Source organism: Lissotriton vulgaris, chromosome 7 (genome assembly GCF_964263255.1).
Source record: "Lissotriton vulgaris chromosome 7, aLisVul1.2, whole genome shotgun sequence".
NCBI classification, from domain to species: Eukaryota; Metazoa; Chordata; class Amphibia; order Caudata; family Salamandridae; genus Lissotriton; species Lissotriton vulgaris.
This window is the reverse complement of record NC_141695.1, coordinates 341,594,631-341,610,525: the sequence shown is the minus strand read 5'-3', so window position 1 is coordinate 341,610,525 and position 15,895 is coordinate 341,594,631. Positions and strand designations below refer to the sequence as shown.

Genomic DNA, 15,895 nt, shown 5'->3' with positions numbered 1-15,895 from the left:
AAATGCATTTTGCATCAACAGAAAAGATACTGACCACAGTACAGATGGCTGTAGTGAGAGAAAGAGCACTAGCTCAGGGGAAATGCATAATTGTCCTGACTCCAGTACCAACCTTAGAGGCTGTTACCAAAGCAAGCATTCCAAAATGCAAAAGCAATGCAACCCCAATGGATACAATGGGCTGTTTCTTTCACTGCAACAGATGTAAACTACAAATTTGATTCTACATTAAAAACACAGACATTCTTGCAGTATGAACAAAAATATCCTTTCCTGGATTAAATAATGCCTCTAGATCAGTATGAATACATCATTTACACAGACAGACATACCCAGCCTGTCGTAGGAAGTAAACAGCAATACAGCGCAGTATGTGAGATAGTGAAGGGACGTATGCAGGGCAGCAAGTTCTGTCCTAGAAATACCAGACACAGTCTCTAGGAGATTGCACGGCACAGCTTGCAGAATTAAAAGCCCTAATACTGGCACAAACTAATACAGATCAAAAATTCCCCACACTTACTGTGTGCAATTTATTTTATTGTGTCCAGTCATACATCAAATATCTTCAACATTGGGCCCAGAATAGGTTTCGAGATTCCAAAGGTTGCTCAATAAAGCGCATATTGCTTTTTGAACAGGTGGCAGAGCTGAAAAAAGGCTTGCCACAGGCTCATGTAATCCACACATTGAGTCATAAGCATGTTGGCGTGCACATTGAAGGGAATTCACTGCCTGATGAAGTCACCAAAGTGACAGTACGAACTGCTGCCATTGCTGCAATCACTCGTTCCAGTACGAGAACAGACGGACAGATAAGGATAGCTGTGAACGCTCCGCGTAACAACAGCTCAGCCTTGCCAAAAGGGTTTCCACTCAAGTACTCCTACAAGTTAGATGCACAAAACATTCCATATGTTCAAAATCCAGGAGTGGTGGCTAGAGTAATACCAAATATGGATTGCAGATTAGGATTATTCTAGCTGCACACAAGGGTCTGGGCTCAGCACATGCAGGTGTGGCTGCAACAGTTTCATTACTAAAGCAGCGTTATTTATGGCGGGTCTTAATAAACAAACAAAGGGTTATGACCTTAAGTGTGACATCGGTCAGCAGATGAAAGGTTCCACCGTAGAACGTCCACCACAAGGAAAATGCTACTTACCAGTATGCATCTTTTCATGGCATATAGAGCTGCAGAATATACTTTTGCATAGATCGCCATCTGGTGTTAGGCTCGGATGCTTGCACCTTATTGTTGTCTAGGAAGAAGTCTTTGTAGTCATGAGATAGGTGACTCGTCCTTTGGACGATAGTGAACATGGGCATCGACTTCGTCGTTAGATTGTTTTTAGCCATGATGAGAAACAATGGAGTTTGTAAGAAATAGTAAAGAAATCCATGTGCATGTATCTAAGTAAGATAACACTGGAACAGATACAGGTTCCGGGGAGGCAGGTGGGCGTATGATATTCTACAGCTATTCATGCCTAGAACTGATGCATACTGGTAAGTAGCATTTTCCGTTGGAGGCATATGAGCTGCAGAATTCATGCTTTTGCATAGACTGTACAGCAGTGTCTCCCTTAGCGGTGGTCAACTGTAACTGTTGCAGTGGTTTAGAAAAGTGTCTTAAGAACAGCGTGGCCTACAGAAGCCTGTTGCTTTGCCCGCACGTTTACACAATAGAGTTTGGTGAAGGTGTGTGTAGTAGACCATGTGGCTGCCTTACAAATGTCTTCTGGGGGAATGTTCCCTAAAAATGCCCTCGATGCCCATAGTTTGCGTGTTGAGTGTGCTCTAGGGGGAATTGTTAATATGCATTTTGCCTTCTGGTAGCATATTTGAATGCATTTGACTATTCACCTGGCAATTCCAGCTTTAGAGATGGGGTTTCCTTTATGTAATAATGTATAGCTCTTTTGACGTTTAGTGTGTGAAGAGCTCTCTCTGCTACGAAATCTGGGTTTTTAAAAAAACACTGGTAACTCTACAGATTGATTAACATGAAAAGCAGAGATTATTTTGGGAAGTAATTTTGGATTGGTTCAAAGAACCACTTTGTTACAATGTATTTGTAAGAAGGGTTCTTGTATGGTTAATTCCGGATTTCGCTTACTCTCCAGAGAGAGGTGATTGCGACAAGGAAAGCTACTTTCCATGTAAGGAACTGCCGTTTACATTTGTGTAAAGGTTCAAATGGAGGACCCATGAGCCTAGTAACTACAATGTTTAGATTCCACACTGGAGAGGGTGGCAGTGTGGGAGGAATTATCCTTTTAAGGCCTTCCATAAAAGCTTTGATAGCAGGTACTCTGAAGAATGACAAATGTTGTCTGTTTTGCAGGTAGGCGGCAAGGGCAGCTAGATGTAATCTACTGGATGAGTATGCTAGATTACATCTTTGTAGATGCACTAAATAGCAAAGGATGTTTTGAATTGAAGTATCTAGCTGGTCAATTTCGTTGTGATTGCAGTAAATGATGAATCGTTTCAATTTGGCTGTACAGCATGCTCCAGTAGTAGGGCGTCAGGCTTCTTTGATAATGTTCATACAGTCCGGTGAGAGGTTAAGGTAACCTACTCTAGGACTTCAGGAGCCAAATCGCTAGATTCAGTTGTGCTGGATCTGGGTGTCAGGATTCCTCGGCCGCTGGTAGATCACTGCCTGCAATGCGAGTCTGTAAGGGGCTCGAAAACTACATTTCCCATGATCCTTAGCGCGGCGCGCTGGAATGACGCTGTGCGACCGGAAGGAATATCATGGCGTTTTCAGAGAGAAACGCTGCCGATTATTCTTCCTGGCGAGCAAGTTTGATTGCTTGTGTTTCCTGTGTTCTAGTTGGCGTTTGTCGTGGTGGGCTGAGGTAAGCTCACATTATCGTTGCTCTGGATCCGTGGATTACTTTGGAGGGGCTTAGGAAGCGCCCACAACGAGAGCGGAGTACCGGTGTTCTCAGCACCAGTTTTGTGGAGTACTGTGGAGGGGCTTAGGAAGCGCCCGTATCAAGAGTGGAGAACGTTGTTACAGGTTTTCCACTAGTCGGAGGGGGTGCTTGTGTCTCCTATCCCTGCCGGACACCTAGGCTTAGGTGCCGCATATTCATCTATGAGCGTTTCATTCCTGTTGGCGCCTGCAGAGAAGAATCTGCATAGACGCTGAGTTTTGCTTTGCGTTGGGCATATTTTCTGTTGCTAATTTGGTACCAGGAACTTACTTGGTGAACTCTAATTAGGGGTTGTATGAATCGTTTAGGGGTTGACTCTTTCGCTTCCTGCGCTGACCCTTGAACTTGCTGATCATACATTTCCTCGGAGGGGGAAACCTTACGATCACTGTAGGAAGATACCGGAAAGGAGTGATATTTACTTATTTTGTGTCCTGGGGCATTCTGGTTTACCTCTTCCCCATTCTGGGTAGGTGTACCTACATCTCCTCTGTTCATCTGACTAATGTTACCGAAAGGGGGAAAAACAGTGGTTTACTTATGTTTTCTTTTGTTGTGTCTTTAAGTAGGAAAACCAGGGGATTTAGAAGAAGCCCTTTATATCACCCCTTTGTTTCTGCATACCTGTAGGATATTGCAGGTGAGGAAAAGCGTAGCGTATTGTATAGTTAAGTTACCAGCTGAGGGTTACCATTCCACTCATCCCATGCTTTCTATATCTACAGGTTATCGGTTCCAGTTGCCCAGCTGTTCCCCTCCGGACCTATCTTTTCCCCCGCTTGATCTCCTTAATAGTCTGTTACCTTGATAGCCAGATTTGGGATGATCTAGAGGTGGGCCCCCTTTATAGCATCAATCCAATCCTGAGGAGCAACCACGAAAGACCTGACAGAATAATCGGCCCAAGAGTTCTGATCCTCCTGGTTGGATTGATCCCAGGGATGGCCACCTTAGATGACGTACTGGCCGCACTAGGCTTAGTGCAGGTGGAATTAGCCACCTCCCGCCAGGAAACAGCCGCGTTACAGGCACGGATGGATGCCTTACAGCGGAACCCTTTTGATGCAGGGAACCCTGCCCCTCAACCTGCCTCAGTAGTGGTAGAAATGCCTTCCCCTGTTCCGTTAGCTCCCCCTGAAAGATTTCTGGGAGATAGAAAAAAGGTGCAGGTATTCATGACTCAGGTGATGTTACATTTCACCTGTAAACCCAAATGTTTTCTTACTAACCAATCCAGGGTTTCTTTTCTGATTTCCTACTTGGGTGGAGAGGCAGCTCAGTGGGCGGTCCCTATCGTCAAGAATAACGATGCAATCCTGTATGATTGGGATTTGTTTTGTACCGAATTTGAAAAGACTTTTGACAGGAGAGCAGAAACCTTTTCCGCTGATAAGGAATTGCTTTTCCTCAAACAAGGAAATTCCGATTTAGTCACATATCTGAACCACTTTAGGAGGTTGATTGCGGAAACTGATTGGCCTGAGGCTAAGCAGATGGTTTTGTTCTACCAAGGACTCACAGAAAATTTAAAAGATGTCATAGCCCAGGTTGAACCCCAGCCTACAACGTGTGCTGCTTTTATTGATTTGGCCTTGCGTTTGGACCACAGGTTACGAGAAAGAAAAGGAGAGCAAGGAATAAAAGACAGACCACTACTCTTGGGTGACAAACCAACAAGTGGGGAAAAGCCTGAGGGAAAAACAGAACCTATGGAAATTGGAGTGGTACGAGCGTCCCTAACCTCGAGCGAAAGAGAACATCGCCGCAAATTTGGGCTCTGTCTTTACTGTGGGAAAAAAGGACACTTCCTGCGCGAATGCCCAGTGAAGCCTAAGGGAGGGCGCAATCGTACAGGACAAGGAGCGGTATCCACAGTTGACAAGGGGTCGGAAAACTCCAATGCTTGAGTTTGAAGGAAGGGAGGAACTCGAGCACGCACTTCATCCCTTCAGTAACAGAAGAGGACTTAGTGGGAAACCAACTATTCTTTTTGGACATGGAATTGTGGATAGACCAAACCCCCAAAACATCCGAGCCATGGTAGACTCAGGAGCGACAGGTTGTTTTATGGATTTGGCGGAAGCTCGTGAACTGGGGGTGACTCCTGTCACTAAATCTGTCCCTGAAGCTGTGTTTGCAGTAGACGGTCATGAATTACAATCCGGTCCTATCAACCAACATACACCTGAATACGAGTTGTGGTATGAGGGTTACCACATGGAACGTCTTTCGTTCAATCTCATTCATGCCCCTACTTATGGTGTGATATTGGGACTCCCTTGGCTGAAGAAACATGAACCCACCATTAAGTGGACAGATCAGTCTTTGGAATTCTCCTCCCCTTATTGCCAAGAACCCTGCATCAGAGAGAATCCTCGACCTTCCAGGGTGCTGGCCGTTACCCACCTTGTTTCTACCGCCGCTGAAAAGGAGGTGGAATTACCTAGTTGTTACCAGGAATATGGGGAGGTTTTCAGTAAAGTGAAAGCAGAAGTGCTCCCTCCTCACAGGGAATACGACTGCCGTATCGATCTAACACCTGGGTCTGTCATTCCATGTGGCAGGATATATGCTTTATCACAACCCGAAACAGAACATCTCCGGGAATACTTGGATAACCTCCTTGCTTTGGGATTCATCAGACCTTCTAGGTCTCCAGCAGCTTCCCCGCTTTTCTTCATCCAGAAGGCTAATGGGGAATTACGCTGTTGTATAGACTATAGGGCATTGAATGCCATAACTATAAAGAACCAATATCCACTCCCATTGATACCGGTATTATTGGAGCAGGTGCGATCAGCCAAAATCTATACGAAATTGGACCTGAGAGGGGCCTACCATTTAGTGCGCATGCGAAGCGGCGACGAATGGAAGACCGCATTTAAGACGAGGTATGGACTCTTTGAGTACCTGGTGATGCCCTTTGGGCTCTGTAACGCCCCTGCCTCTTTCCAATTCTTCCTCAATGAGGTTTTAGGAGACTTCCTAGACATCTTTGTAGTAGTCTACATAGATGACATCTTGATATATTCCAATGATGAACCAGAACATCAAAGACATGTGTGTCAGGTGCTTCAGGCCTTAAAACAAAACCAACTGTACTGCAAATTAACAAAGTGTGAATTCCACGTTACCACTGTTGAATTCCTAGGAGTCATGCTCACACCATCAGGGCAAGTAATGGCAGAAAGAAAGGTACGTGCCATTGTGGAGTGGCCTAGACCCAACAGCGTCAAAGACATCCAAAAACTCCTTGGATTCGCAAACTTCTATAGGAGGTTCATCTCGCATTTTTCGGACATGGTAACCCCACTCACAAAATTGACCCGGAAGAACACCCCCTTTGTGTGGGGCTTCGACGAACAAACCGCCTTTGACCGATTGAAAACCGCGTTCACGTCTGCACCGGTGTTAATCCATGCTGATTCGAAACTCCCCTTTTGTGGTGGAAGCTGATGCTTCAGAACTAGCAGTTGGGGCCGTTCTCTCGCAAAGGAATGAGAGTACAGGTCATCTCCATCCCATCGCGTTCATGTCTCGCAAATTGAATACCGCCGAACGCAACTACACCATTGCTGAGAAAGAACTGTTAGCAATTAAGGACGCCTTCACTGAATGGAGGCATTGGTTGATGGGCGCCTCTCAGCAAATCACGGTGTACACTGACCACCGTAACCTGCAGTTCATGCGAGCAGCACGCCATCTCACCCCCAGACAACTTTGATGGATGCTTTTTTTCCCTGAATTTCATTTTGTGGTTACTTTTTGTCTGGGATGTGACAACCGGAAGGCGGATGCTCTCACGCGTCGGGAAAACAACCCAGCGGTAACATCATCGCCAGAGACTAGCATCATTGAACCCCAAAAGGTGGTAGGAGTGATACACACCGAGGAGTTTCTCCACAAAGTCAAGAGAGGTATACAAACCTTTGCCTGGAAAACATGGATCCGTCTACATCCAGAATGGAGAGTCCGTCAGGGGTTGCCAAGAAAAGGGTCTCAGTTGCTTCTTCCCACGCTAGCCTTGAGACAACAAGCATTCAAATGGTGTCACGATCTGCCGTGTGCGGGACACACTGGAGGGAAGAAAACCTTGGAGAAAATACTACGCACCTATTGGTGGCCCACCATCCGTCCTGATGTGTTTGCTTGGGTTCAACGGTGTGACATTTGTTCGCAGGCTAAGAGCGATCATCGACCTGCACAAGGGCTTTTGCAAACCATGCCCACTCCTGTGAGTCCTTGGGAGAGCTTTTCTGTGGATTTCGTGGTGGGTCTCCCTAAAGATCACGGGATGACGGCTATTGTAGTAGTAGTGGATTATTTAACTAAAATGGGTCACTTCATTGCCTGTAAAGGGGTTCCCACAGCTAGCCAGCTTGCCCATTTATTGCTCCTTCATGTAATCAAGTTGCATGGACTTCCCAAGGTCATAGTTTCGGACAGAGGAGCCCAATTCACCGCTAAATTTTGGAAGGTCTGGTGTGACAGGTTAGGCATTGCCTCTTCCCTGTCCACCAGCTTTCATCCTCAAACGGACGGGCAAACCGAAAGGTTAAACCAGACCCTCAAGCAATACCTGAGGTGTTTTGTAGATACCACTACTAAGGCATGGGTTGACTGGTTGTGGACGGCTGAGGTAGCATATAACGATGCTGCCCATTCCTCTACTTCGTACACCCCGTTTTTCTGTACCTACGGGTTTCACCCTAGATTTGCCCCCTTGAGTGTGCCAGTCGCTGAAGCTCAGATCCCGCAGTTGCAGTCCCGATTGGTGCAGTTGCGGAACACCGTACTGCAAGCGAGAAGGAATCTTGAGAAAGCGAAACAGAAATACAAGACACAGGCTGATAAACACCGCAGGTGTTGCCCTGTGTATAGAAAAGGGGATTGGGTGTGGTTGTCCACTCGAAATATCCGTTTCCGCAAGTATAGTGTCTTCAACCCTAGGTTCATTGGCCCTTACCAAGTGATTTGCCACGTCAACCCTGTGGCGGTGAAATTGAGACTTCCATCGCATTTCAGGATACATCCGGTGTTCCATGTCTCGCTGCTCAAACCGGCACTGTGTCCCCGTTCTAAAACCCCTGCGCCTGTGAGAGTACAACAGGATGTGGAGTACGAAGTACGGTGCATCTTGGATGCCCGTAGAGTGCGAGGTAAACTCCAGTACTTGGTATCATGGAAAGGTTATGGACCGGAGGAGGACTCCTGGGAGCCTGTGGGTGCTATACATGCTCCTAGACTGGTGCGGAAGTTCCATTTGTCTCATCCTGGTAAACCTGGTGGCAGTCAGTGAATTTTGCTAAAGGGGGGGTGTCCTGTCAGGATTCCCCGGCCGCTGGTAGATCACTACCTGCAATGCGAGTCTGTAAGGGGCTAGAAAACTACATTTCCCATGATCCTTAGCGCGGCGCGCTGGAATGACGCTGTGCGACCGGAAGGAATATCATGGCGTTTTCAGAGAGAAACGCTGCCGATTATTCTTCCTGGTGAGCAAGTTTGATTGCTTGTGCTTCCTGTGTTCTAGTTGGCGTTTGTCGGGGTGGGCTGAGGTAAGCTCACATTATCGTTGCTCTGGATCCGTGGATTACTTTGGAGGGGCTTAGGAAGCGCCCACAACGAGAGCAGAGTACCGGTGTTCTCAGCACCAGTTTTGTGGAGTACTGTGGAGGGGCTTAGGAAGCGCCCGTATCAAGAGTGGAGAACGTTGTTACAGGTTTTCCACTGGTCGGGGGGGTGCTTGTGTCTCCTATCCCTGCCGGACACCTAGGCTTAGGTGCCGCATATTCATCTATGAGCGTTTCATTCCTGTTGGCGCCTGCAGAGAAGAATCTGCATAGACGCTGAGTTTTGCTTTGCGTTGGGCATATTTTCTGTTGCTAATTTGGTACCAGGAACTTACTTGGTGAACTCTAATTAGGGGTTGTATGAATCGTTTAGGGGTTGACTCTTTCGCTTCCTGCGCTGACCCTTGAACTTGCTGATCATACATATCCTCGGAGGGGGAAACCTTACGATCACTGTAGGAAGATACCGGAAAGGAGTGATATTTACTTATTTTGTGTCCTGGGGCATTCTGGTTTACTTCATCCCCATTCTGGGTAGGTGTACCTACATCTCCTCTGTTCATCTGACTAATGTTACCGAAAGGGGGAAAAACAGTGGTTTACTTATGTTTTCTTTTGTTGTGTCTTTAAGTAGGAAAACCAGGTGATTTAGAAGAAGCCCTTTATATCACCCCTTTGTTTCTGCATACCTGTAGGATATTGCAGGTGAGGAAAAGCGTAGCGTATTGTATAGTTAAGTTACCAGCTGAGGGTTACCATTCCACTCATCCCATGCTTTCTATATCTACAGGTTATCGGTTCCAGTTGCCCAGCTGTTCCCCTCCGGACCTATCTTTTCCCCCGCTTGATCTCCTTAATAGTCTGTGACCTTGATAGCCAGACTTGGGATGATCTAGAGGTGGGCCCCCTTTATAGCATCAATCCAATCCTGAGGAGCAACCACAAAAGACCTGACACTGGGTGCCTTATCTCTCCCTGGTTCTGTGTTAGCAGTATTGGGGAGAGATGCAATTTTTAGTGTGGAACTACTGAGAGTTTGAGGAGTGTTTTTAACCATGGTTGACGTGCCCATCTGGGAGCAACTAGGATCATCTTGAGAGACTGTTGCTTGAGCTTGCGCACTACTAGCGGAATAAGTATGAGTGGCAGAAAAGCGTACACAAATCTGCCTGACCAGTTCATCCATATTGCATTGCCCTTGGACAACAGGTGTGGAAACCTGGTGGCGAAGGTTGGGCATTTTACGTTTGTGCGTGTGGCGAAGAAATCTATGTCTGGGTGGCCCCACATGTGGAAAAATGCTTGAAGAACTTGAGGATGAAGTTCCCATTTGTGGATCTGCTGTGCTTGATGACTAAGCAGATTCGCAATCTGATTGTGCACTCCTGGAAGATGTTCTGCCAGAAGATATATATTTTGTGGAATGGCCCATCCCCATATACTTTGTGGTAGCTGAGACAGATGCAAAGAGTGTGCTCCTCCTTGTTTTTGTATGTAATACATTGTTGTCATATTGTCCGTGGGGACCAGGACAGTCTTGTTGAGAAGATGTGCTTGGAACTACTTTAAGGTTAGAAGTATTGCTAGTAATTCTAGGTGATTGATATGGAACAGTTTTTGTTGGGTGGTCCAGTTGCCCTGAATTGTGTAGTTTAGAAGATGGGCACCCCAGCCGGTAAGTTATGCGTCCGCTGTTAGCAATATCTGTGGAATTGGCTCTAGGAACGGCTGCCCTCTGGAAAGGTTTTGTGTGTCCACCACTGCATAGAGCGGTGTGTGCGGCTATCCACCAACACCAGATCTGTAAGTTGACCTTGAGCCTGATTCCACTGACGTGCTAAACATTCTTATAAGGGGCGCATCTGAAGTCTTGCCTGAGGTACTATGAAAAGGCAAGAGACCATCATTCCTATGAGCTGCATAAACACTCGAGCTGGAAGGAAGTGTTGTGGTTGAAACTTTGTGATGGGGGTTTGCATACTTGCTATTCTGGCTGGATTGGGGTAAGCTAGATCTTTGGAAGTGTCTATTGTGGCCCCTAAATACTGGTGTAGGTAGGAAGGCTGTAGATGTGATTTGGAGTGGTTGATTGTGAACCTCAAGTGGTGTAGCTGTAGACTTGTTTGATGAGTGTGATGAACACACACTGTGTGACTTGGCTTTTATGAGCCAGTCGTCCAGTTATGGAAACACATGGATCTGCTGTCTTTGCAAGTGTGCAGCTACTACTGAGAGATACTTTGTGAAGACCCTGAGTGCTGTGGTTACCCCGAATGGGAGAACCTTGAATTGGTACTGTTGGCGGTCCACTGTGAATCTTAAATATTTCCTGTGAGCAGGGTGTACGGGAATATGGAAGTAGGAGTCCTTGGGCCCGATGTAGGTAATCCCAGATTACCGATTCTTAAATACTGAATCATACCGATTCGGTATTTAAGAACTGGCAATCGGGATGTAGGTATTTTTACCGAATTAATTACCAAATCGTTATGATTCGGTAATTAATGAATCTGTATTTACCGATTCTGTAATTACCATTGATTCCTATGGGCCTTGAGGCCCATAGGAATCAATGTCAATTACCGAATCGGTAAATACCGATTCGGTAAAATTACCGAATTTGCAAGGGAGACAGGGTGTCACTTTGACACCCTGTTGCACCCCTGATTCTGGCTTGTGTGCCATGGGGCACACATACATCACCTTAGGCATGTATGTGTGCCACATGGCACAGGTGTACATGCACAGATGTGCATGTACACAGGAATTCGTTATTTACCTTGACATAGTATGTCATGGTAAATAACTAATTCTTAAGGGCCGGTGGCACTGTTTTCAGTGCCACCTACATCACAAATTTGAGATTCGGTAATTTACAGAATCGGTAAATTTACCGATTCTGTAAATATACCGAATCGATAAATTTAAGGCCCCCTACATCTCAATCACCAAATCCCGGTCGGTAACGGCCGAAATCGGCCGTTACCGACCGGTATTTGGTGACCTACGAAATCTAATGTTGCAAGGAAGTCGCATTGTTGAAGCAGTGGAAGGACTTGTTGAAGAGCGATCATGTGAAAGTGATCCGACTGTATGTAGAAATTGAGAGGTCTGAGGTCCAGTATTGGTCTGAGAGTACCGTCTTTTTTGGGGATTAGAAAATATAGGGTGTAAACTCCTGTCCCTTGATGCTGTAGGGGAACTGGTTCTATTGCATGCTTTTGAAGCTGTGAGAACTTCCGGTTTGAAGAGCGTTAGATGTTCTGTGGACATGGGACGTTGTTTGGGTGGTATGTTGGGGGGAGTTGCAGTAAGTTCCAGGTAGTAACCATACAGGATATTTTGTCTTACCCACTTGTCTATAGTGATGGAATTCCAGACAAGTAGGAACTGTGACAGTCTCCCTCCTACCAGAGTGGAATGGTCTGGAGGTAATGGAGGAAAGTCACTGTTTGTTAGTGGGGGAGGTGCGAGTATTGTTACCTCGGGCTCTCCCTTTGTTTTTATTTGCCCTGTACCCCCCCTCTGAAATATCACTTGTTAGGGGATATTTGTGTGGGACTTTTGTAGGAGGAGGAAGCAGTATCTGTACTGATGTTTTTGGATGCACCCCTTGTGTAGATAGAGACTGTAATGCTCCCATTAGATTTTGCAGTCTTAGTGTCTTTTTTCATGTTCTCTAATGTTGTGTCTACTGCTGGGCCAAAAAGTTGTTCCTGATTGAATGGCTGATTGAGGATAGTAGTCTGCACTTCCTGTTTGAACCCAGAAATGCTCAACCATACATGTCTTATTTATTTATTTATAAAATTTCTATAGCGCACAAATACCTTCCGGTGTCTCGGCGCTAGAGCTTACAGATTGCAAATGGGTTCCTATTGGGAGTTTACTGATTAAAAAGCCAGGTTTTAAGATGCTTTCGGAATGTTAGCAGTGATGGGCTAAGTTTGATGTAGGGAGGGAGCAGGTTCCACAGTTTAGAAGCGGCAACCACAAGGCGTTTCTCTCCCCATGTGGCTTTTTTTCTGCGTGGGGTTTGAAGCTGTTGGGCTGCAGATGAACGTAATGTTCGACTAGGTGTGTAAACACAAATGGCCTTTTAAAAAAATTCTGGTCCAATGTAGTTCAATGCCTTATATGTGATACACAAGGCCTTAAACTTCGTACGGCTTCTAACCGGCAACCAATGTAGTTGACGAATGATGGGAGAAATAGATGAATACTTCGGTGTGTCTTCGCAATAACACACCAGTGTTGATTGATCTAGAAGCAGTGTCTGATGCATCGTGGGCACATTTAATGGAAGCATTTGTTAATAATTTGCCCTCCTGAATCAAATCATTGGCTTTGGTTTTGTATTGGTCAGGCAAATGCTGCATTAGGCCCTCAAGCTTGTCGTAGTGAGCCCTATCATATCTGGCAAGTTATGCTTGTGCATTAGCTACCCCCCAGTGATTAGCTGCTTGGGAGGCAACTCGTTTGCCGGAAGCGTCTAGCAGTTTTGACTCTTTGTCTGGGGGTGGGGCATCACCGGAGATTTGCGAGTTGGCCCGCTTCCTAGCATTGGGCACTACCAGGGGATTTAAGGGGAGTTGACCTTTAATGTAGGTGGGATCATTAGGGGCGGGTTTATATTTTTTGTCAATCCGAGTATTGAGAATCCTGGTCCTGACGGGGTCTTTGAAGATGTCTGGAGCATGTTTGATGATACCTTTTAGCATGGGTAATCTTTATACTGTCCTTTGTGACTGCAAAAGTGTCTATAAGGAAGTCCTTCTCTGTGGGGTCTGAATGCATTTGCACGCCATGATATTGGGCAGCCCTATCAATGAGCTGACTAAAGCCAATGTTGTCATCAGGAGGAGATGACCAGGTTGGGTATGCCTCTGGATCAGGAAGGTCTGGAGGATCTACAGGGTGATTGTAGTCATCCTATTTGTCCTGTGGTATGTCAGTGTCATCATCAGGATCATTGAAGGGGTCAATATTTCCACCCCCACCTCCTAGGTCATCATCATCCTGTGGTGGTGGTGAGTATGGAGGAAGTATAGGAGAGTTTGGAGGAGAGAAAGGCTTATTAGGAATAACAGGAGAAGAGAGTCTAAATGGTGAAGTCACACAGTCCTTTTTCTTCACAGGCATAGGGGTGGGGAATTCCTATCTCCCGACACCCGAGACATCTAGATTTTTTTTAGGAGGGCAAGAGGTTTTTTAATTTTTATTTTTGTCCAAAGGACAAGTAGACAGTCTTATGGTAATCCGATACACTGCTGTTGAACCCTGTTGGTCACAGCCAAGTTAATAAGTGGGTCTGAGCAGTGTATTGGCAGTGTAAGGGTCAATGCAAAAGCTTGGGCCTGCACTTTAATTTCCCCAGAGCAGAAGAACAACATGATAAAGCAGAGCTCAAAAGTTGCATCCGGCTCCTTAGGCTCGTGTGGCACCAGGCCCACCCCTGTTCCTTTTATTTTCTTTGAGCATGAGACAAACATTGTGCTTCTGCAGCTCCAGTACACTCATAGCACTGGCATTTAAGAGGCTGCCTTAGCTGCCTCTTGCTCTGACTTGAACTGTTTGGCCCTTACCTTTTAATCCCTGCTCCACTCCTGGGCCTCATAGGGCCCCAAGAACCCTGCTCATCTTCAACTCACTTTGCTTTCCCTTTACATGCAGCTCACTTTGCTTTCCCTTCTCATGCAGCACGTGCACCCCCTTCTTTGCACTTTGCCTTTCCTGTACACCTTATGTCTCACCGGGTGCCTAAACCTGCTAACCCCACCACCCTCCACCGTCCTCTCTGACAGCCCTGACCCCCTCCTCTTGGCCTGTCATATCTTACGTCATCCAAGGCTTCCATTAAAGCTCATAAGTTTCTCAATGAGGCTTTCATGCAGGCCTAAGGCCACGCCCATTTCTGTCCTTGCACTAGGCCTCTCATCTCACTATGTGCATGCACCAGGGGCACTACAGCGGATGTGGAGTTCTTGATGGGCCTCTTCAGTCTGCAAGTCCACACACAAAGACCGATAATGAATTTGAAAGGGGTGGGTGGATGAATAGATGCATGGATGAATAAGTGAAAGGGTGGATGGATAAATGCATTGATGAATCAGTGAGAGGGTGGATGTAGTGATGCATGGATGAATAAGTGAAAGAGTGGATGATAGATGCATAAATTAATGAGTGAAAGGATGGATGGATAGATGCATGGATGAATGAGTGAAAGTCTGGATGGATAGATAGGTGCATGGATGAATGGGTGGAGTGAAAGGGTGGATGGATAGATGCATGGATGAATGAGTGAAATGATGGATGTAAGGATGGATGCGATAAATAATGGATGGATAAGTGCAAGGGTGAATGAAGGGATGGATTGGGTGAAAGTGGATGGATGAGTGAAAGGATGGATGGCTGAATGAAAGGGTGGATTAATAGGTGAGAGATAGAATAGATGCATGGATGGCTGGGTGGGTGGGTGGGTGGATGGATGAATGGGTGGGTGGGTAGGTGGCTGGCTGGGTGGAAGGGTTGATGGATGGGTGGATAGTTGAGTGTAAAGGTGGATGGAGGGATTAGTGAAGGGGTGGATGGATATATGAGCGAAACGGAAGATGGATAGGGTGAAAGGGTGGATGGATGAGCAGAAGCATAAATGGAGGAAGTGAAAGGGTAGAAGGATATACGAGTGAAAAGGAGGATGGATGAGCGAAAGGATGGATGGAGGGATGAGTGGGCGCACTATGTGGCACTAAAGGGACAAGTGGATTTTGTTACTGGACAAGTAGATTCATGAAGCTACTTGTCCCAAGGACAAGTACATATTTCATTAAATTCCACACCCCTGCAGTCACCTCAGGAATATGTCCAATTTTCTCTTGTTCGTGGGGATACTGATAATATGTCTGTTTTAGGGTGCACATGCAGTGTTTTCTGTTTCGGATCGATGGGATCAGGTAGAAACAGTTCCTCCTCATTGTGTGGTTTCGGTGCCGATTTTTTCGGTTCTGAACGTGGTTTAGATTTGTGCTCTGGAGCCTTTGAAGGGGTTTTAGGTCCTTTGGCTTCGGTGACAAGTCTGAAATCTTTTTCGGATCCGAAGGTTTCTGAGGTGTCTTAAGGTCCAAGGCCTTTTGGTCTTTCGGTGCTTGGTGCTGAGGCCTTTTTAGAGACAGCAGGATATGTTCCTGCTTTCGGTGTTGACGTTGCTTTTGGGGCCCTGATGTGCGGCTTGCTCGGTCCCGAGCCGCTGGAAGACTTTTCCTTTGTCTTTGGAGCCGGGTTTGGAGGCAGGGCTTCTGAAGTGTTCCTTCGGTCTCGGCAAAGGTCTTTCAGGTAAAGTTTTGACCGGAGCCTTCTTTTTGGGTGGGGTAGGGTCAG

The 15,895-nt window shown here is 46.3% G+C and overlaps 1 protein-coding gene across 1 annotated transcript in view; it reads right to left on the bottom strand.

Annotated features, from left to right (window-relative positions):
- Positions 1-15,895, bottom strand: part of DHDH (dihydrodiol dehydrogenase) — a 141,556-nt gene that overhangs the window by 72,640 nt on the left and 53,021 nt on the right. The window lies entirely within an intron of this gene.